General features: G+C 40.2%; 1 long non-coding RNA gene across 1 annotated transcript; it reads left to right on the top strand.

Moving 5' to 3' along the window:
• The first annotated feature begins 2,223 nt into the window (after window positions 1–2,223).
• LOC142363750 (uncharacterized) lies at window positions 2,224–22,835 on the top strand. Its single transcript, XR_012765923.1, has 6 exons — window positions 2,224–2,323; window positions 6,147–6,255; window positions 9,105–9,219; window positions 20,523–20,573; window positions 21,613–21,788; window positions 22,162–22,835. It is a non-coding gene; the product is annotated as an uncharacterized LOC142363750 (long non-coding RNA).
• The last annotated feature ends 392 nt before the right edge of the window (window positions 22,836–23,227 follow it).

Genomic DNA, 23,227 nt, shown 5'->3' on the forward strand with positions numbered 1-23,227 from the left:
GCAGACGAGGGGTGGTACACGGTCGGAGGGAGGTGATTATGATCACAGCTGAAGCAGCAGTCAGTGCAGCCGCAGAATAATCATCGCTGAAGGGCTTTTTGGCATTTAATCTATGCAGCCATCCTTGGCTTCTGTAGCCGCCAGCGCTGCAGTAAGTGAACATGTTTAATATGTTTATCTTCACTCTCCCCTCGTGTGATAGGAAAGCATTAGCCTCGTTTAACACAATGTTCGCATGCTCGGCTCGGTTGGGGCACTCCACCCTTGGAGGAGCACAGCGGGCAGATTCCCTCCTTCTTCCCCATGTCCCGGCCCCGCGGGGCACAGGGGCTCTCCAGGAGTCCCCAGCCCACCTGCCAGAGGGGATGCTTTGGCACGATCCCACACACCCAAGTGTTTCAACCCTAGATCTCCACACCTCATCAGCACCTTTTCCCCTGGGTCGAGGAGCAGGGACCCCACAGGGATCTCAGCCGTGGTGCTCTAGCTCTGGCCCTGGCCCTGGGCACAGTGGCCGCACTAGGGCAGCCATAATACCAACAGCAGTGCTGGTGGCTCAGCTGGACTAACCCCTTCTCTTTCCACATCACCATGATTGTGTGGTATTTAGATAGCAAAGGCAGTGGTAAAACAGTATGACCGCCTGTGTCTTCCCCTTCCCTTGTTCTGTCTCAGATTGCATTTGAGAAAATTAAGTGTATATACATGCATATTGAAAACTCCAAGTCTTGTGCTTTTTTGCTGCATTTTTGCAGTTTTTTTTGTTTTAAAGAAATGGGAAAACCTGGGAAGCCTGATAAACCATTTATTCGCCTGATTTGCAAGGCAGGTAAAACATGAAACCAACATCTCCTCAAGGTCTCCAAAAATTTCCAGTGCTTACTATTTTGAAACACAATCATATGAAAATCTTCTGAATATGTAGTATATCTGGACTCATTTGCTTTTTGTCTGCCTCCTTTCAATTTTAATAACTGATGATCTTCCTAAATCAAGGTTGTAGTGAGGCGGGTGTTGGTCTCTGCTCCCAACTAACTAGCAATAGGACGAGAGGCAATGGTCTCATGTTGCACCAGGGGAGGTTTAAATTAGATAGTAGGAAAAATGTCTTTACTGAAAGCGTGGTCAGGCATTGGAACAGGCTGCCCAGGGAAGTGGTTGAGTCACCATCCCTGGAGGTGTTCAAAAAACCTGTAGATGTGGCAATTAGGGATATGGTTTAATAGGTATGGTGGTGTTGGGTGGATGGTTGGGCTTGATGATCTTAGAGGTCTCTTCCAACCTATGATTCTATGATTAAATATACAATGCAGATTAATTGACTCTGTGCTTTAACTACAAAAAACGGAGGCATAATCAATACCCTTTATCTAATTTATTAGGCCTGCATGACATTTATGTAATTAGAAAGCAAAACAGAAGGATCAAAAGAGCAGAATAATACATTATTAACAGTAAAAGGGACTCTGTTTTCTTTCCCAAGTGAAGTGGTATTAAAATAGCTTATAAGAGGTAAAAATAGAAAGTTTGGCAGATGCATTTTGCTCTGTGTGTACTGTTGAATCCCTGTGCTTTCAAGGACATTTCAAAGGTTTAATATCATAATTTAAGTCTCTTATTCCATGCTGAACAGGAAAACAAACACAGAAAAAAGTGAGAAAACTTCATGCTATCAAGTAAGACAAAGGATTTTTGCTCCTGCGGTTTGTAGCCACACAATATTCCCACTGAGACTGAAAGTCCAAGTGTACACATTTGGGGTTTTTTGCCTTTCCCCCAAACTCCTAGCTGTCCACTTAAAACTATTACAACACCTGTTTCACATGCATGAGAATACTGAAAACCTTCTACTGCCATTGGTTCCTATGTGGTCCTTTTTCATTATCCACCACTAACATTTACCGTAAACAAGTGCAAAATTCCTGTTGCTGTTGCAGGTTATTGCTCTGACAGCTCCTTGCACGACTCAGTTGCCTGTGCCTAATGCTGAAATGTAAAATACCACGAAGTGACAAAATAAAGAAAACTGTGCCCCTTAACTGGGCCTCCTTGTTTTTTTCATCTTGTCTTCCCATGCCCCTTTCCCATGTAGCTGGCTGTACAGAGGGTTATTTTGTGCAAAATAAACCACAGCACTCTGATTATATAAAGCTATGTGTAGCTGTCACCAGCTTTGTCACTGGCATGTATCACCTCTGAGTCTTTTAATTAGGGTTAGTGCCAATGTGGTGTGCTCCAGCTCTCCAGGAAGACCAGAGATTTCACCCGGTTGTTCATGGTCAACACTTGGACCTGGCACACTGACCCTCAGTGAACAGTTTCGGTAAGCTGTTATTGCTGCAAGTGGTTATGTGAATTTCTACTCAGTTTTTGCCTATTAGCACACATAATATTGAGCACCGCATTGCGTTTTATATTCTGGAAGACTACCAAAACTTTCTGCTTTATTTTGGCCGGGGAACTGGAGGCCAAGACACAAATGTTGCTCTGTTCTACATTGGCTCGATCTCTAGGAGTGATGTTTGTGTAAGGAAATACAGTGAAAATAAGAAGTATTTCATTGGAGAAGCATGGAACTACATTTTAGTTTCACTTTCTGCATTTTGTTCAACAAATGTTTGGACTTGCTCAAAACAGGAGGAGTAAATAATTCCTCTGCTTGTTGCTTCAGCTTATGTCTGCCAGAGAGGAAATATCCCTAACACCCAACGTTTGCATGTGCCAGCCCTCACATTGGCCCTAAGCGTCGTGGCAGAGATACTACCAGCTTATGCCTGTGATATTTCTGAAAACACAGAACCTTCAAAAGTCTCTACATATTTGGTTTTATTTGGATTTGCTGCTTTCATTGAGGTGGACTAACCTGGGTTTACCTATTTCACCTCACTGTGCTTTGCATTCAAACTACTACGCAAGGGCAGTCATTAGAATGTAACTCCCCCTGCACAATCACAGAGACACACTCATTTGCATTTATTGAGCAAGGTTTGATGCCAGGATATCAGCAGACTACTAAGAGCAAGTAAACAAGCAGAGCAAACATGAGGCCAATCCTAGGTTCACTTGATGATTGAATACCTTTCTAATTGCCCAGTGTCTGTTAGCTAGAATACCTGAGGGGCTCTCCAGACTTTAAAACTGGAGGTTTGGGATATCTGCTAACACTACCCATAGACTGTACGATCTGAAAGACTTTCATTGTGCCCTACTGGCACAATCTTTGGAGTTTGAATTAGGGATGTAAGAGTGGCTATTCCTGACAGTTCTCTGGAGAAGGCTTACTGACCCTCTGGGGTACTGAATGGTGCCTTCCTCTCTGATATAACCATTTGGGCAGACGTGAGTCATGCAAGTTGTTACTAACGAGCCTGAGAGTGTGAAAGTTGAAAAGCTTCAGTTCCTTTGTTTTTAGCTTGCTGAACCCGTGACTGCCTCCAATCTCCACCTGGGTAGGGCCTTTTGTCTGGCTTATTGATATGTTCATGGTAAGCAGACCAGGCACTAGTCTCACTGCAAAGGGTGAGATTGTGGCTATGTTGCAGATTATTTTACCAAGAAAACATATGTGACAAGAAGAATCCGTGTGACAGACTGAAACCTAGTGTTAGGGGTGCAAAGCCCTGTATAATGTAGAGCCTGTAACATTTTCAGTTGTTTTGAAAAATTGGGGTTTGCTTCTCCAGTCTTTTTTTACTTCTGTCACACTGTCACATTATCTTCCTCTCTACTCTGCCCTAGAGAGGCCCCATCTGGAGTACTGTGTCCAGTTCTGGGCTCCCCAGTTCAAGAAGGATGAGAAGCTACTGGAAAGAGTCTAGCAGAGGGCTACAAGGATGATGAGGGGACTGGAGCATCTCTCCTACGAGGTGAGGCTGAGGGAGCTGGGCTTGTTCAGACTGAAGAGGAGAAGGCTGAGAAGGGACCTTATAAATGCCTATAAATATTTGAAGGGTGGGTGTCAGGAGGATGGGGCCAGACTCTTTTCAGTGGTGCCCAGCAACAGGACAAGGGGCAACGGGCACAAACTGAAGCTTAGGAAGTTCCAGCTGAGCGTGAGGAAGAACTTCTTCCCCCTGAGTGTGATGGAGCACTGGCACATGCTGCCCAGGGAGGTTGTGGAGTCTCCTTCTCTGGAGATATTCAAGACCCGCCTGGACAAGGTCCTGTGCAGCCTGCTGTAGGTGACCCTGCTTTGGCAGGGGGGTTGGACTAGGTGATCCCCAGCAGTCCCTTCCAACTCCTACCATTGTGTGATTCTGTGATTCTGTGATTGTCACCAGTGGCCAAAAGTAATTGTGTAACTACTGACTCATTTGTGTCAGGTTACCCTTTATTATCTCTATTTTTCATCTGGTACTATTCTGGGAATAAAATGCTATCTACTACTTCAGAAGAAAAAAATCCCCAAGATTTACAGATGCATGAAGGATTGAAATCCTTGACTTAGAAGTGTAAATGATTTTTAATTAAGTCTAAATACATTTTTCCTCTTCTTCTTTCCATTCACTCTTTCTAGAATAAACCAGTTGTCCACTTCATGTTCCTCGCCATTTTTTGCATCTGCTGTTTACAAAGCTGTGAACTTCAGGGCTGGGTGTATTACAAATATCTTAGGCATTACAGAGGGCAAAATAAAAGTGGCCCAGTGAGCATGTTTAGCAGAGTTTAGAAGCTTTTTCCCTTTCAAGTTAAAGATAGTGTCATTTTTTCTGACCAGAAAACAAGTGCCATTTCAGGCTGATGGCACTAGGCATTAAAGCATCGTTGCGTGTGTCCTTGGCATTAGCAAGTGTCCTGTAGCAGAAAGCAGTTGGCTGTGTCACCATAACAAACCTAACCGGTCTTGGCAACCTCAGCTGCTTATTGATGTAACTCTGTTGCTAGTCTATGAAATTTAAACTTGTTTGTGAAACACTGTGGTGTTATACTGCTAGAGCACTGCTGGACTGTAATTTGGGTACTTACTTTCTGAGAAATACAGAACTTTAAAATAATCAAGTCTTCTCTTGTGTAAAAGAAGACCAAATTTTGCTACTTAGCCACTGGAGCGAGGCTATACATGCAGTCTCCTGCTCAGCTCGACAGTGGCAATAACTGGTTTTCTAAGACACATAGAAAATCCAGTTAATTTAATTTTAACTGTTGATACAATTCACTCCAGTTCTTTCTGGATTTTGCAATAGGTTCTCTAAGGTTGTCAGCAAAACAAAATGTTCAGGCATGTCATAACAAGACTTCTTTGTTATCTAAGAAGTAGCACTCGCTTAGTCATCTTTTTCATTCAGGTGCTTTATCAAGACTGAATATTTATAGGAGATTGTATAGCTCATCAAAAGGAAAAAGGAAAAAAGAACCAGTCACCTGATCTCAATTTAGCCTTGATTACATAGCCCTCTTTTATAACAGTTATTCCTGCAGACAGGTTGTTGCTTAACATCTACCAGACACTCGGAATGAAACAGCACCGGTATTCATCAATATGTTTACCCACTTTTCACAGGTTGCAATGTCCTTTCACATAGCAGTCGTACAGGAACTTTTAGTATGGTTAAACATTTTGGAGGATCCTATTGATAAGGATACTGAGAAAGGAAATGTATTAGACTAGGCTGTGGTCTGCAAATGACCTGTCTTCCAGTTTTTAAACATTGTTTGCAAAGTGTCTTGGAAATACATGGCTGAAGCACTCTGATATAAGTTGGTGTTAACATGTTAGACCTTAATTTTGTAATTAGAAATGCTGAACAAGGTAAGTCTATTGTACAATCTAAGCACTTCCAGTGGCACACTGAGGTTTACACTTGAGCTGCTTGTAGCTATCATTTTTTCCCTTTATTTACTGTATTTTCTTTGGTTTTAAGAGTGTGTGGGTATGCAGAAAACAGTAATTTTTACGCTCAGATTTGCTTTTGTTTCTTAACAGATCGGGAAATACACCCCCTGACTTCACATAGAAATTTTAAAGTCATTCTTCCTTGTTTTTGGTTTGATTAAACTAAAAAGCACTTAGCATTTTCAGCTACTCCAAAAAATTCCTTTGTTTGAAGGTGTGTTATACAACAGTTTTAACAGTTACATCTTTTCATTTCATAGTCTGGATAACACTGAGTTACTGAAACTGGAAAATCTCTCAAATTTTTTCACAGGCTATCCTGGTTTGCTGTTGATTTCACAAAAAAAGCCTTGCACATCCCGAGATGAAACTTTGGGCTTCCCAACCCACACCAGACGGGACTGTCATCTGATTTTGTAATGGTAGGTTTGCTTTGACTGTAGTTTTCACGCATTCAAAATCTCTGCATGTTTCACAGAGACTGTGTGATCCTTGGTAAGCAAAGAAGAAAGGCAGTGTTCAAGCTTTATGGAAGCTTGTATGGTTTTGCATATGCTAGTAGTTGTTTTTCTAATAAGTAGATTTTGCTGTTCCTTTGGTTTTGCTTACAGAAGCACAGTTGGAAAATCCCCTAATTTTGTAGAGAAGGTTCTCTGCTTTGTGGCACTCCCATGTAAACTCTGTAGGAGTATCCTAAATGGTCTCTGTCTTCCTGACTAGAATGTGTTATGGAAGGTCCATAATAATTGATTACATATGAATGACTTTTTTCCCCGCCCCAGTCTGTATTCTCCCAACTTTGTGCAGAATTATCTCTTTTCATTTCCAAATAAATAGCAAGTCAGTATCCACAGATGGTGCCTGTTGATACACTTGCTAAACGATTTACTTTGCATATGTTTCTTACAGTCTAATGAAAGTTTCTACTTTTACCATTTCTTAGATCTCCTTCCTGCTTTTCTTTCCTTGCTATAATTTTATTTCCTTCTAATTACAAAAATATTTCTTCTTCTAGGTAGGAGAGTTGCTTGGTAGGTCAGGTCTTTAAGCCAAGTGTTGTGTTGAGCTGGGAAATCATAGTGTAAGGGTAATGTAAGGTGGAGAGCTCCACACAGAGCACAGAAATGTCTTACATTTTAAAGGAGAGCTGTTAGGTCAGCCCTTGTGCTGGATGAAGTCGTTGTAGGCTCCTGACCGGGGAACTGTGGCTGTGAAATGGTGTCTGGGTGGCTGTAGTGCAGACTCTCTGGTCATTTCAGGAGTGTCCTGGTTTTGGCTTGGATAGAGTTAATTTTCCTCCCAGTAGCTAGTGTGTTTTGGATTGTTGCTGTGAAATCAATGACTTTATTCCAATTTCTCATATGCAGCTGATAGGCCGGTATGCAGGAGCTGGGAGGGAGCACAGCCAGGCAGACAGCCCAGGCTGGCCAGCGGACATATTCCATGCCATGGACGTCATGATCAGTTTAGGAAGGGGGATACACTAGGGGGAAGGAATAAGTTTTTTTTTTTCATTCTCTTTTCCATGAGTTTGAATACTCTCTGGTCTGGGAGTTCGACCTTTTCTGGGAGTTTAGTATTTTTCAGGAATTTTCAGAAATTCGCGAAATCCGCAGTTTCCAGGTGCTGCAATCACTTCTTGGAGACTGGCTGCGAATCAGTCAATGGGTGGTGAGAAAAATTGTATTGCATATTGTTTGTTTTGTATACTCATTATTACAATTATTATCGTCATTATCAGTAGTAGTATTAGTAGTACTATTAGTATTTGCTTTGTTGTCCTATTAAACTGTGTTTATCTCAACCCATGAGTTTCCCCTTTGTCCATTTCTCCTCCCCATCCTGCTGTGGGGGAAGGGAGGGGTGAGCAAGTGGCTATCGGGTCCTGGTTGCTGGCTCCTGAGTTAGACCATGACAAGGGCTTACTAAGTAATGGGGAGTAATAAGCGTGTCAAAGTCATAGCACTGGTTTGAAACCACTTTGCCTATTTAGTGCTCTAGTCTGGTGTTGATCATAGCACAGAAGGAATAGACCCTACCTCTAACTCTGTTTCTCTAGGTATTACCAGATCCGTCAAGCTGCAGAGAAACCAAACAGTTTCTTTTTTTACATAAGCTTGTGCAGGATGAAGAATTTCTCCCTAATATGAAATGATTGAAATTAATTTAGTCATCTTTGCATTCACTTAAAATACCAATTTCTGTAACTTATTCATTGCAAAAAAATGCAACTCTTCGTGACTAATATTGATTGTACTGCGAGGTTCTCAGCAGATAATTATATTTAATTATGTGGGTTTAAGAATAAATAATTGTAGCAAAACAATGCAAACTAATAAAGTTTTTTTTAGGCAGAAGTAATTTCTTGAGGGAAGTACTGTGGCAGTTGTTTCTTTCATTTCTACTGTTTGCCTGAGTACGTATTTTGACTTGTGACACGAAGTGAAGGTATCTTATAGAAAATGCATGTGAAATTAAAACTGAGCTTATTTTTTCAATTCAAGTGCAGTCTTCAACAGACTTACTTTAAAATAGTCCAAAAATAAGAATCAGGTCTTTTGTTTTCACATCAAAGCAACTTTTGAGCCTGATTTTTCAATTTGCAGAGGAGGCTTTGATATACCATGTGGGATTACAAATAGCAAAGATGAACAGGTGTGCCTCTAAGTCACTATAATTGCTATCTGTGAACAGACGCATATTCCGGAACTGTAGTATTTTGGACAGTGACCACATTAAACTTCTCGCCTCAGGTTAGCGCACGGAAGAATATAAATCTCAGGTCAGTTATTGTGGAGGGCAAGCTTACATACAGCACGTACAGTGCTCACCTCGAGACAGCAGTTCTGCTGTTTGCAGTGGAGTCTTAGGACAGTTCAACTGCATCTGAAAATGATGTGGAATCAATGTGATGAAGCACAAAAAAAATAGGCTCTCCTTCTTGTACTAAAGCATAGAAGCAAGTGATAGGGAACACTGTCAGCAAAAATGGGCTCCTGATTGATCCTTCTCCGGAGTTGTTCAGAAATTGAGAAAACTTTCCATGAACGGTTAATGATTTTTTTTTCTTTTGTATTCTTGATTATTCTTTGTTCTTCGTGTATATCTAAAGATACTCTAATCAAAACCTAAGAAAACCCTAACAAAGTGCTCATGCTGTTTGGATTTGAAAAATGAGTGCAAAGTGTGTAAGGTATCGACTTGACCCATGGAAGCGCATGCATTTTGAGTTATTCAGACTAATTATCTTTTCCCAATGTCCCTGCTTCAGTTTAGGCTTTAACTGCAAAGAGTTTGGTGAACGAAATAAGAACATTTATGATACTAATAGAACAGTGAAGCTGAGAAGAAAAAAGCATCCAGAAGCCAATGGAAGAAAGTGCAAGGTAGACTGACCTTTTTATCGTACAATGAGCTTGCAAATATAACACTCTGTGGCCACACTGGAAGAACAAATCAAAAAATCACCTACAACTGTTAAAAGCAAAACAAAAGCTTACAGAATTCATGCAATTATGCATAGGGTTAGGTGAAATCAAAGGCTTAGGCAATCTAGGCTAACTAACACCAAAGAGTTGTGAGTTTAATGTCAGTGAGTCGTTATGCATTAGTTCCAGTACATCTTCTTCAAGAGATGCATCCATCCAGACGCTCTTCAAAAAGTGAATGAAGATTATAAGTTTTCCCTTCTGCAAAGAGAAATGAAAATTATCTTTTTTTTTTTTTCCCTAAAAGCTTTTTCAGTTTCTAAAGCGCCAAAAAGCTTTACAGTCATTAACTCTCACAAAATTCAATGGAGGTGGGCAGTATTATACAAAGTGTATAGAAAAATTGTGGCATGCACTTGCAGGCTAAATTGTGGAACTGTTTGAACCTGTGACTCTGCCTGTGCTTGTGCTATCCCTTCAAAGTGCTGCTGGGAGGCTTGCCTTGAAACTTGCCTTTCCCAGGACTCAGGAATCTTATCTATCTTTGTGGCAGGTGCCATTAAGGCTCTTTTGCAAAGAAAACCAGAGTTCAGAGGTTGGGACAGCTCAAGGTCCAGATCCCTTTCACACTGCATACGACTGCTTTGTGTTTTGGATATTGCTGAAGAGTGCTCCACATGCCTAGGCTTTCCCTAATAATTACAGGAAATCCTCTCCAGAGCTGGCCCTGGGAGTACTCTAGATCTCACCTGCTGTGGCCTGGTACCAATTTTGGCTTTGGCAGCATTCTTGGGGCATTACCCACAGCCATGCAGATGTATCCATAAGGCTAGATTTTCAGAGGGAGTGAACACAAATTATGTTAGGAACACCAAAAAAATTGGAATGAAAATAAATGCTTCCATCCAAACTGCTTGAAGACATCAAAGATAGAAAATAGAAAGCTCTATTTTGATGCAGTTCTTAGAAAATATGGTAATAAGAAATATAGCTAATAAATTTGCATTAATGGAACTCCAGTTGCTTTTTAAAATTTTGGTTGCACCAAAGAGGTTTGCTTTTTTGCTGCCCCAAGTGAACTTGAAGCAGTGACTAATATGTAAATGAAGAAGTGAAAATTTTAATAAAAAGAAAGGAAAGCGTCATGTTCAATCAGAATAAAGGCTCATAGTATTTTGCATTCCTCACATTTTTTGCTAATGTTTCTTATGGACATATAATTAACGTTACACCTTTTTTTTTTTTAGTACCTCTTTGAATAGTAAATCTTCTCAAATGTGAGCTATGAGACCGAGATGAATATCCCCTGCATAAAAGCACAATCTTGATAGTTTTAGGGTTGTGCAGTAAAATATTTCAGGGCTAACCAGGTTTATTATTCACTTTGGAAGGCAAATACACAGGTGTATCCAGTTCTACTTTTTTTTTTTTCATTTTGCCAGTCTGGGGTTTTTTTACAAATGATAAAACTTTGATTTTTCAATAGTTGTCCTCATGGAGCAGGCTCCAGATTGGTGACTAAATTCAGACAGCAGAAAATTTCTTTAACATACTGTAAACACGCGCTAGTTAAACTTTGGGGGGTGAAAAGCTATGGCAATTCCTGGAAAATCTTCAAGCAGGAAATCTTGCCCCTGTCTGAATAGTGTGAAAGGTCAAAAGGAGAAGAGATTTTCACTATGTATAAAATTGGATATTTAAAGCTTAAAGAAGTTTTAAAATTGCACTTGGTTGAGTTCAGCATAGGAAATATCTGGTCTTTTGAAATGTGATATCTCTGAAATAGGCAGTGCCCGAGAATGTAACTGAGCAGTGAAGTCATTGTCTAAAAGCTTTTTTGGTTGATGGTCAGACTACTCTAAGCTTAATTAAAACTATCCATGGTGAGTGTTTTAAAATGGAAAGCTCAAAAAGCCATGTCTCTAGCTAGTCCTTGGAAGAGGATTCCCTGAGATTTTGGACACCCTAAAAGCTTGCCAGTCCATCCCCCAACCAAGGCTAGCTATAACCTTTGGTGAAATAGTCTGAATACTGTTGCCCTCTGATAAACAGGCTGTGAAAGCTAAATAATTTCCTCCACCTACTCTAACCTACATCCAGTTATGTTCATTTATTTTCCTTTGGACCTTTCTTCCTTTTTCTTAAGTTTCCATCTTCTTTTAGTAACAACAGAAGAGAATGCAAGTGCCCAATATTTAAGATATTGGGGCAATGGTAAATTGCTGAACAGTTCTAACAACATATTTGAGAGTTTAGGGAGAAGTCATGTTACCAGCATGACTTGCTGGCTTCCAATTTATGGCAGCGCAGCAGAATTCTGCCGTGGCAAGTGATACGTATTTCCTAATGAAACTGCTGACTTCTAAGCGCCCGCGTCAGGGGTGCGTAAGTGCCAGCTACTGCTCCTGCCTGAGTGAAGGGATGGAGGAGTAAATGTTGTGGGCAAGGCTGGGTGTGGCTGAATGCAGCTTGTTCACTTCTGACTAGGCAAGACCTGTGTGTGTAGCCTTTTTCAGGTGCAGCAAACAGCTTCCTTCACCTTTGGTTTATATTCTCTGCTGCCCCAGGTGTGACAGACATCTCTGGTGACAATGTTTTCTGTCTGTCTTAGTCTTCCATCATACAACAGGATGAATCTGCTGGCAGAGGTAACTGCCTCTCTCTTCTCTCTCTTTCTTCATGAACTATGGGAAGACTGCAGATGAGCAGCTATGAGGTGACGCCTCCCTTGAAAATCCAGAGTAGGATCTGAAAAGTGGACCAAAACTGCCCCCTTCTCTTCAGGCAATGTTTCCAAAGGAAAAAAAAAAAAAAAAGAAAAGAAAAATTAAAAAGTTAGTTCTTGAAAGGAAAGACAGGAACTACTTCCCAGCACCTCAAGGAGCAAGACTGATGACTACTGTTTTCCTACTCTTGGCACTAGCTTGTGGCTTGTTAAATGTGCTGGTTTTGGACATGCTGCTGATTTTTTGCACGCTAGTTGTTCTAAATGTTATTATGAAATACCTCATGTTCCCTGTGCAACCTGTTGGCAAGTAGTATGCCTAAAACAGTTTAGGGAGGGGCAGGTGCTTAGAAGTTACAGAGCTTTAGGTATGGATAACGAAGTCCTTTATTTGGTACTGGACCTCAGTTCCCAACTCTGTAAAGAAAGGATAAAAGCAGCTTGTTAATACATGCTTACTAACATATGCAAACAATACCTTTTTTGAATCCTACTCGAGACAAAGCTTGCCTAGAAAAATCACCACTGGTTTTGGAAGGTTAAATTACAGCCCTCACCGTAAACATCTATTACTGAACTAATGATTATGCTAGTAGTAGTCATAACCATTTAGGTATGAAGGCCTGTAGCCAAAATGTTGATGCTACTCTTATTGTTGTATGACCTTTCCTATGTTTCCAAGCACGCTTTGCTGTGCTGAGAAGAATCTCCTGACCTAGGCTTTTAAAAAGATTGGCAGACTGTTCTGAGTGGGAGGCTGCATGAGAGCAAAGGATAAATATTTGCAATACAATGGAGATAAAGAGGAGGCTGGAAATGTTACTGCAGCATCCAGGCTTTATTTTACTTTTGAATTTGGGTAAGTGCCAAAAGGACTAAATCAGCACATTGGAAAATGCAAGAATTAACTTTTTAAAAAGAAAAAGAGAAGTTACTAGCATCAGGAGTACAAATTTTATTCTGAGTATGACTCTTGCTACTTTTTCTCTTTTGAACCTGAAGTACTACTAATGGAAAAAAGTATTGTGTTTTTATTTCCAGCCCGTATATATCTGCTGTTGTAATTTACGTAAGTATAGTAGTGGAATACTTAAGTATAGTAGTGGAATATTAGCTTCCATCATTTATGAATCTATTGAACTTCACAAGGATGTGCTGACAGTTGAAGGATTATAATTTTAAAGGTAGTTCAGTTCACATCATAAATATCCTGAAAGGTCACATACTACCTTACAGTAAGGAGAAGGAGCTTAGTCAGAGCAGTTTCTGTCAATTCAGACAAAGTTTCACCAAAATCATAATGGAAATCAAAAAGTACATTTTTGTAACCCTATGGGAATATTTTCATATGCATTTTTATGAAGTTCTGTGCTCCACTGGTGTTGGGTTACTATGTGGAGTCCTTCCTCTTGGTTCTTACAGGACATCTTCACTCTGGGGTTGCCAAAGAACAGAACTGGGTTTTTAACGTCTTTGTTTCTGATGCCTACCTACCCTTGAAGTATCATAAATAAAGGCAGGCACTCAGTGTTTTCTGGCAGTTAGGTCAGCTTTATGTTGCGGAAGGAGAGGAATCCAAAATTTGGAAGCAATGAAACTTACTGTTTACCTGAAAGCCTTATGCTGTGTGAATAATGACAAGTCTGCATAGCAGTTCAGCCTAAGTAGTATAGACACGTGTTATTTCCATTGAATAAAGATCACCACACTAGTGGTCATCACACCATTGTATCCTTGAAAAACTTTTACTAGGCCATGGATAAAATGTTCACAGGTAAATCTGGAAATAGTCTGTACAAGTGCACTGACTAGAGTAAGGAATATTACGTCATTTGTAATGACAGCAGGTTTTTTTCTTGATAATCTAATGGCAAATAGTGATGTACTTCTATTTACCTGTTTGTAACAGAGAGGGAAAAATAAAACATTTATTAACTTGCTGTGTTAAAATGGATGGATAGATGATACTGAAAAAAATTGAATATTTCTTTGCATTAAAAAAGGCTGCCTGTAAAATTTCTTGTAATGTTAGTTTTACATGTTGTGTTATCTTCCATAATAAATAGTGCTAGCATAGATTTGTACGAACTTTTCATTATAAAGATGTGAAGGAGACTGGCAAATATAAGCTGATGAATTTTGGCCAGATAATTAAGTTTTCCGGAGAGAGCTGAAAACAGCCTGCTGCACTCACGTTCATTGTCAGCAACAAACAATATGGCCCAATGTCTACACAAGTCATGTGCAGACATATTTTTGTTCACCACAGTTCGAGTGAAGGTCAGAAACATCCTATTTTTTATTTAAGCAGTTCCCACATGTGAGACTGTCAGAGAGTAATTCATATAGTTTAAAGGACCGGTCTGCTGCTGCAGAGCTAAGCAGTAGGTCTGGCTTCAGTAGCTGCTTGCGATCTGTACACTGCTGTGTAACGCGTGCTAGCAAAGCAGGCGCCAAGTTGAGAGCCTGGCTTTGAACAAACTGGCCTCTTCAAATATGGGGAACTGAAGCATCCCTATTCATGAAAGAAATTAGCAAAATTAAGGAGCTTAAGGAGATAAATTCTTTTATTATTTTAGTGTTTTCGTTGTCATGCTAAAGGCAAGTTCTTTTTGCTTTTTAGGAGCAGAAAGCATGCACATCAGCTGCAAATTGCAAGATTTCTCTTTTGGCATTAATTAAAATGCTATAAACCTACCAGAAAAAAAGAAAAAGAAAGAAGCCTGTGGTTCTGTTTTTTTCCATCTCATAATTGAAAATAAGCCCAAGTAATCAGTGGGTTCTCAGAGGTGATGGTATAAGCTACTTGAGCTAAGGGAACAGCAAAGAGAAATACAGGGCTGTCCAAGTGAAACTCCAAAAGAATTTAGGTAAATAAACTTGAGAATTCAAGATGGAGGCACAACATCAGATTACTACACTTCAACACTTTATTTTCTTAGGAAACAGTGTGTGATATAAACCCACAGTCCTTATTGAAAATGTGTGCTTGCTGACTTCTCTTAACTATTTTAGAATCAGGATTACACCCACTAACTTCAATGGGACTACTTGTTAGCTAAAGGATGACAAATCTGGTCCTAAAGTGGTAGACTCTCTTGATGAATGTGCATCCTAACTCGCAGTGACATTTAAGTGAGTGAAACATATGTACAGAGAGAATGAAACGCCAAAATGTGTTGCTTTGCCAAGTTGCCACAGTTGGAAGCTTTCAGTAAATTTCTGTGTGTTTATTGATAAATCCTCCATTTCAAATAAAATATCTCATTTTCAGATTAGATTTAGAGTGACAAGCCCTTCAGGCTAAGCAATACCTTGCTTTTTTTGAAGCACCTGTGAAAGAAAGTGATTTCTTCACTTTTGTCTAGATATCTGCAAGAAATCTGAATTTTCTGGTAGCTAACTTACTTGCTATACAAATTTGCATTTTTAAAAGCTTAGAGGCAAATATCAGTTCAGAGGTCTTAAATGTTTATTGCTAGAGGTAGAAATGAGCTTGGTTAATTGTTAAACAATGGGCAATTTCCTGAGTGATTCACTTCATCACAGGAGATAGGTAACCCTGATTAGGAACTCAGAAATAATTGAACAGGATAGATTCCAAAAGGAAGCTTAAAGTGCAAAGAGCACGTGAGGAATTCACCCTGACATAAAGACTATTATTATCTTTATATTTCATTATAAATTTTTGGTATCATTCTACAGTGTGTTTCAAAGCTTGTTGAAGTTACTGAAAATATAGTGAGATGGCAGCTAATATTTGGAATTAAAACATTATTTAATTATTTAACTTTACAGTAGTCAAGAGAGAGATCTATGCACTCAAATTAAAATTTAATACGGTGAAACAATAACAAACAATTTAAATTAGTATTAGATTGCTCAATAATAGGAGTTAACATAACACCAGCTCCTTCACATCCTTAACAAGTGATTCTGTGATGCAGTTCAAATAACACAGCAAGTCCTGAACTAACAATGCCGTAGCTGTTTCATCTGTCAGAAAACTTGTATAAATCAGGGGGCTCTGTAACGGCTGTACAAAGAGTCACAATATTTGGAAAACAACACTGTGCTTTTCTAGGTTGAAAAAACCATTCCTATGTGCAGCTATTAGCCTCTGACCCTCTAAATCTGCGTCCTCTGTCAACTCAACCTCCAAAATCAATCAGACAAGTACCTAGGATGTTAAGGAGAGCCACAACAGCTCTCAGCAAGGGGCTGTGCTCTCTGACCTAGTAGCGGATGCCCTGAGAAGGTGTAAAGACATGGTAAACATACAGTTTATACCTCTAGAATATTCTCTCAGTATCCACCAATATATGACTCAAGAGGTTCCTATTTATTAAAGTAAGCAGAGTCTACATTCATAGCTGGAAGTTGGCAGAATCATATTGCAGTTTTTGGAAACATTCTTAATGTACTGTCCCTTTCAAACCATGAGCAGTGGACCTCTTGCCTCTGAGGCAAACCCCATTGCCCCCCCTGAACAGCCACCTTTCGTTCTGTCACTGCATTTTAAGGTCACTTCCCTCTTTGCTTTTATGGACCAGTATGCATTCTTTGTGACTACTGGCTTCTAACAACAGGTTCCTTCTCCTTTTCTCTAGCAATAATTCTAACAATAAGGAGTTGTTGTATTTTTTGTCCAGGAGGTACATCTATAGTAGCCAACTAAATCAATTTAGTCATTGTCTCTGCTGCTTGATGAAGTCTTGAAGTTGCAAGGAAAATTACTGTAAAAAAATTGGAAAGTTAGAATGGTGTGCTTACCAGTTGTTTTATGAAGTTTGAAAATCTGCAGCATCTCAGACCAAGTGAAGGTTCAGTCTGATAGAAATCTGAGTATTTTTCTGCAGAAGCTTACAGAAATAAATTGTAGGCAATTTAGTTACAGAAAGAAAAGTAAAGCCTCTGAAATGTCACACTGACAAAGTTTTGGTTTTTTTTTTTTACATAGCATGTGTATTATAGAAAAAATGCTAGCCCTAGGTAGGTGGAGATTATAAATCTATTTGTATCTGTTCATCTCTACTTCTAATCTCTATCTGTATGATAGCATAGAAAATACTATGAAAGAAAGGAAATTAGGATATATAAAGTACTTGTGCTGCTCATGATTATTATCTATGAACGAGTATATTAGGAAATCTCATTTGCTAGGAAAGAAAGTGGTGCCTGGTTCTGTAGTGCTATTAGTCTGATGGCACATACGATCCTCACCTCCTCCTAAATCCTCTACTTCCCATCAGCAACAGTTATCTGCCCATCCTTTTGGCTTACTGGAGCTATCAACCTTCTCACCAGTTCCCTTCTAACATTTACTCTTGCTCCTTGTATTCCAACTACATTTTTCTTTCAAGTTAGATTCAAGTCCCAATCTGACTAGGAGAGTCATTTGAATGCAGAGCAACAGATCTCAGACTGTACTTAGAATGAGATCAGCGGCTTCTGAATGAGAACTTGGGTCCCTCAGAGCTGGTGTATCCAGCTATATCACTGTGTATAACAGTATTAGCTTCTCTTCTCAGCCTTGCTCTTATCCGTTAATAAATCATTAGAGTAATTATGTAGGGTATTTCAGAAGCTCTTGTAAATTAGTAAACTTCTAAAATGTAAACAGACTAATCACAGTATCCAATTTGTCCAAGTATCCCATTAAAGATGTGTTGTTTTAAACAGATGTGATCACTTCTGAGCTCCACATGTATTTTCTTTTTGATGTATTTGCTAGTATGAATGATATTATCATTTCATTCACCAATATGACTGAAAAAGCTGGATGTTTGTATTACTGAAGGAGATGTTAGTAGACGGAGTAGATGCAGAAGCTCCTTGTAAAATATGTGTAGTCAATGAGCAGATGAAAGACAGTATTACCAAATACACATTAAGTCATTAATCATAATAAGGTTAAAATTACATGCCAACTTTTAATGTACATAAAGAGTAAAGTGTGATCATGTTTTAGAAACTTCTTTTTAAAATATAGTAGCTTCAATGTACTGATCAGATGGTAAATAGTATTACTTCTTGCTTGCATCTTGCTCTTTGGGTTTTGCTAGTTGAATCAGCATCTAGTTTTCACCACATACAGGGATAACCATGCTACCTAACTGTTTGTGTTCATACCAACCTCTCTGCCATGGGGAAGGGAGACCTGTTAATTTGGCTGCCAGTCTCATGTGGCAACTTGAGCCAAGAAAACCGCAGCACTGAGGACGTTATCTGCAGAGGAACCAGATAATGTCTGAGGGAGGACACTGCCCTCTCATCGTGTAGACTGATCATAGCAAACACGCCCAAGAGGATGCACCTCCTTCAAGGAGCCTGGCCCTGACAACTGACACAAGGATAGACATGCACCCACTGCCCAACACCCTCCTTTGTCCTGGGGGCCTTCGTGGGGGCCCTGCTGTCTGGATCTCCTAGAGGCAGCCTTCCTGCAGCAAGGTCTGCAAGGAAGAGCATTGTTCCCAACGACGTGGAAAAAGAACTGTAACCTTTGACTGTAGGAAGCATGTCTACAGGCAACGGTTCAGTGTACGTGTATACCTTCAGACACTCTACAGGGCCAATCCTTTTTCATGGTTATGTTACCGTCACAGACACACCCAAGGAGGTGCAGAAGCAATTGGACCCTCTTGGAGGCTGCTCAAGGAGATAGAGGCTAGCAAAGGAGAGTTTGAGGATGCTTGCACCAGGACTGCTGTCTCCAGTTTCTCCTGGAGAGCTTGGGGATGCTGTGGGCACATGGAGGACCCATACAAACCCCCGTACCATGCAGAGAAGCCCAGTATATATTCTGGAGTCCCACTAAACAACGCTTACTAATATTTTTGAAAGAGAGGGAAGCTGCTTCTGGGAGATGGAACGGCCTGAGCTGGAGAGCAATAAGCAGATCCTTGGGATAGTCTCTGCCCCTCCTGCCTGACCTATTTCTGATTACATTCTTTCGGAGCTGAGATTCTGAGCAGAAATCCAAAATTTTTTTGCATGACCTTATCTTAATCTAGGCACTGGGTTATTTAAATGGATATATTCTCCATTTGTGGCCCATGCCTAAATATGCAGATCATGGGAGGGCTTTTCCTGGGATTCACTGATTAGGGATTAAATACATAAGAATTTTTTTTGTTTTGTTCCTCATGAGAGATGAAACTACTCTGAAGTAACCTATTCTGAAATAAAACATAACGTTGAGTATTTGTTTGACTCTACAGTAGCTTCATTTCAGTGCAATGCAAAAGACCATCCTAGCATTTAATTAATTTAAGGCTTGATTTGTAAAACATTAACACATGAAGAAATCTTTATATATTGATTATTTGAAATGATCCCAAATGGCGGAGCATATGGACTTTCAAATATGGACTTTCACAAAGTTCAGGGTTGTCAGAATCAACAGTGTTGGTTCAAGCCGTTCTAATAATGACTGTTTACAGAAGAGATGGAGTGACTCACAAAAAAAGCTTTCAAGCCAAACTGTAGTGATATATTTCTAGAAAGTAGCTAGTTTCGTTTCAATTGTCAGCTTCTCACTATGATCAAAAAGGGTTCAACAGCAGTGATTTGTAGCACTCTTCATTTTCATCAATGTTTCACAATTCATCAGTTTCAAACCTAAATAATACTGCATCCCACTGCAAATGTACCTATAATCCATTCTTCCTCCAGTGACCTGTCTGCAGAACTACAGGGAAAAATCCCCACTGTTCAGCACTAAATATAAATCCTGCATGAAACAGATGTCTTTGCCTTTATCTTTTCCATTGCTTTGTTATTGCATTTAATGATCTCTTTATGATTTCTTTTATTTTATTTCTTTTAATAACCAAGGAAGACCAGACAAATCTACTGTAATGCACTCATCTCTCTGCAGTCACCCACTTGATAATTATAGATAAAATGATGCTAAAGAATATTAAAAAAACAAGTTTAAGGGCGCAAACGTGCAATGTATCTATGACATTATACTCCATTGTGTGTTGCTCCTTATTGTAATCCTCCCTCTTTGAAGGTCATGCAAGATCTCTGAGACACTAATTGGTGTCAAATTTTATTATTATCATTTTACAGTGTAATTTCTGCATGTTGCTGGATATATTTTAATAATTGAATTCTAATTTTTAAAATATTATTTAAATTAAAAAAAGAGATAGATATATTCAAGACATATGTCTCCTTTCCCAGTGCTCATCTTCTTAATACTTGGTTGATATACTCTTTAGGTCTGACTTCCAAAGGATAATAGAAAGCAAGGCAGGAATATGAATGTCCTACTTTCCTTGAAATCCCATTTATTTCCTTAGTTTTGTTGAAATTCTCAGCATATCCTACAGAGTCTTTCAAGGTGTTGGCTTCCTTGTCAACGTCAGAATTCACTACATATCTGAGAATTATCTCCTTTGTTCTATGTGATGGTGGGTTCCACAGTATGGTATCAGACTTCATCTTTCAGAAAGGCCCTCAGCATGTGTTACAGCTGAATGTTTTTATTTAATGTTTATTTAATGTTTTTATTTATTTCCTGCAGAGAATTGTGGCAAAGTAATAAGTGAGACTCCTCATGTTCTATAAGCACCAGGTAAGCTGAGAGAGGACCAAATTCAGAGGAGACACACAAAGTCTGTCTGGAAAGGAAATCGATTCCTGAAGAATCCCCATGGATTCAGAGGGCACCTCCTCACCCTCCCTAATCTCTCCTCTTGTTCAGAGAACAGGGGTGCTGCAGCACATTGTTTGTAAGTCCTTGAACTTGATCAGCTTAGTGCAATTTAGATACTAATTCTTTATCTATATGATTTAGAGCAGCCAGTTTTACCAGAGGAGATCCTTCAGGGGTCTGCTTGTGAGGTTCTAACAGGATAAGTCTGTTGCAGTTTGTAACAGAGGCCCAGAGTCCACTGCCTGGCCCCACATCAGGTGATGTGCCCAATTTACATGACATGTCCAAGCTTTCTCCTGTCCAAAACAAGATGATCCCATCCAAATTCTTCAGAACAATCTCTGGAATATGGTATCGCCTGAAATGTGGCCAGCAGAAGGAGGGAGTGCTGGCAATTGGCATATACTACCCAGAAGAGTGGTCAGGCATTGGAACAGGCTGCCCAGGGAGGTGGTTGAGTCACTGTCCCTGGAGGTGTTCAAAAAAAGTGTAGATGTGGCACTTCGGGACATGGTTTAGTAGGCATGGTGTTGTTGGGTGGATGGTTGGACTTGATGATCTTAGAGATCTTTTCCAGCCTATGATTCTATGATTCTGTGATTCTACGAAGTTAGATGTGTAGCAGAAGTGCAGTGACAAGAATTGCACCATCTCTGCCATAGTTTTCCAGGTACAGGGTGAATTGCGCAGGGATGCTTAAAAAGTCTTACAAATGAGAATGTCTCAAACATTATCCAAATGGGAGATACATAAGTCATAGGATCAAAGGATAGTCATGTTGGAAGGGACCCCAGGAGGTCCAACCTTGTCCAACCTCCTGCTCAAAGCAGGGTCAGCTTTTAGATCAGACCAGCCTGCTCAGAGTTGGGTTTTGAGTCCAGCTGCATTTTGACTACCCCCAAGGATGGAGAGTGCACAGCCACAACTGTTAGGACGCCTGAATCTATCTTTTCTCCAGGCTCTCAGCTTCTGCCCACAGGGCAGGTGCTCCAGCCCCTGACCCATCATGGTGGCTCTCCACTGAACCTGTGCCGGTTTGTCAATGACTTTCTTGGGCTGAGGATCTGAAAATGGACGTGGCATTCTGGGTATGATCTAACAAGCGCTGAGCAGAGGGATGATCCCTCCTTTCAGGTGAGCTCCTGGCTGTGTCCCCGCTGGCAGGGCCCGGGAGGCCGCCGGCCGCCTCTGCTGCTCGGGCACTGCAGGCTCATGCCCAGCTCGCTGCCCACCAGGCCCCTTCGGGCAGAGCCGCTCCCCAGGCAGCCCGGCCCCAGCCCATGCGGCTACCGGGGCTCATCCTCCCCGGGGCAGGGCTCTGCCTTCAGCCCTGCTGAGCGTCTCTGGGCTCCGGGTGGCCCCTTCCTCCCACCTGGCTGGGTCTCTGACCTAGCTGGACAGCATATTCTCCTCCAGTGTTTCAGTTAATTTTGTTGAAAAAATTCCCTTTTTCTCCTTGAGATTCATCTACTAATCTTTCTTCTTGCATCCTGCTTCTCTCTTGTAGGCCTCTCTCATTCGTGGTGCAAATCCCATGGATGACCATTGCTCTTCTCAAGGTGTTTTCCAGATATCACTAGGCTTTGTTGCATGTGAGACGGTCTCCTGATGTCTTTGAGGGCATGAAGTATTTTCTGCTATTTCAAAACATTGTCTGAGCTATTTATTACAAGAGGGATTCATTGGCATGATTTAACAGTCACTTAGATAAGAGATTTAAAAAAAGGTTTTACAATCTGTGGAAAACAGCCATTGAAATTTCAAAGGAAATTTTAGAAAGAGCAAAACTGGTCCTGCTATCTAATTCGAACATGCTTTTGCCGTAATATAAGCCCTTTGCTGCTACTGGCAATATCTGCTCCTACAAGATCTGAAATAAGCTACATCTTTCAAGCTGGAAAACTGGTAGACTTGATTGGCAGTTTGTGAAAGCACAACATATAGAAGAAGGCAATAGCTTGATATATTTGCTGACATTTCATCTTTGTTCTTGTATTTGTTAGACTGACAAATAATTGTGGAATGCAGATGCATAAAGAAACCTTTTTAAAGAGAGCAGTGAATCAGTGTTCGAGACTGATGTTACATATGATGACAATTTCCTGGCTCTCTGCGGTGTTCCTCCTGTCTGAAACACTGTTCTGTATGTCATTTCACATAGCTTGTTCTCCTTTACCCCAAGTCCCCTCTTCCCTAGTTTTCCTATGTAATAAATCACTCTGAAATATACTGCTTATACTGTTCTGTTCTGTTTTCTTACACAATCACTAGTGTCCTCCCTCCCACACATATGCGTCTTTAACACACAAAATTTTAAAGAGGGCGCACTAGCTTGGAGGTCAACATCTAGCCATTAAATCTGCTTCCCTAAGGAGAGTCATTGTTAGCTGCACAAGTATAGATGCATGCGAATAAAGATGCTAATGCTTCATTATCACTGCAACAGAATAATTGGTACTCTAATTTACATCCTCCCAACACTATCTATCTATCAAGATGTAATGAGATATTTAACATGTTGTTACTCTATGTACGCACATGTTTTATACATAACAACCTGTTATCTGTCAGCT

This window comes from Opisthocomus hoazin, chromosome 1, assembly GCF_030867145.1.
Source record: "Opisthocomus hoazin isolate bOpiHoa1 chromosome 1, bOpiHoa1.hap1, whole genome shotgun sequence".
Lineage (NCBI taxonomy): Eukaryota > Metazoa > Chordata > Aves > Opisthocomiformes > Opisthocomidae > Opisthocomus > Opisthocomus hoazin.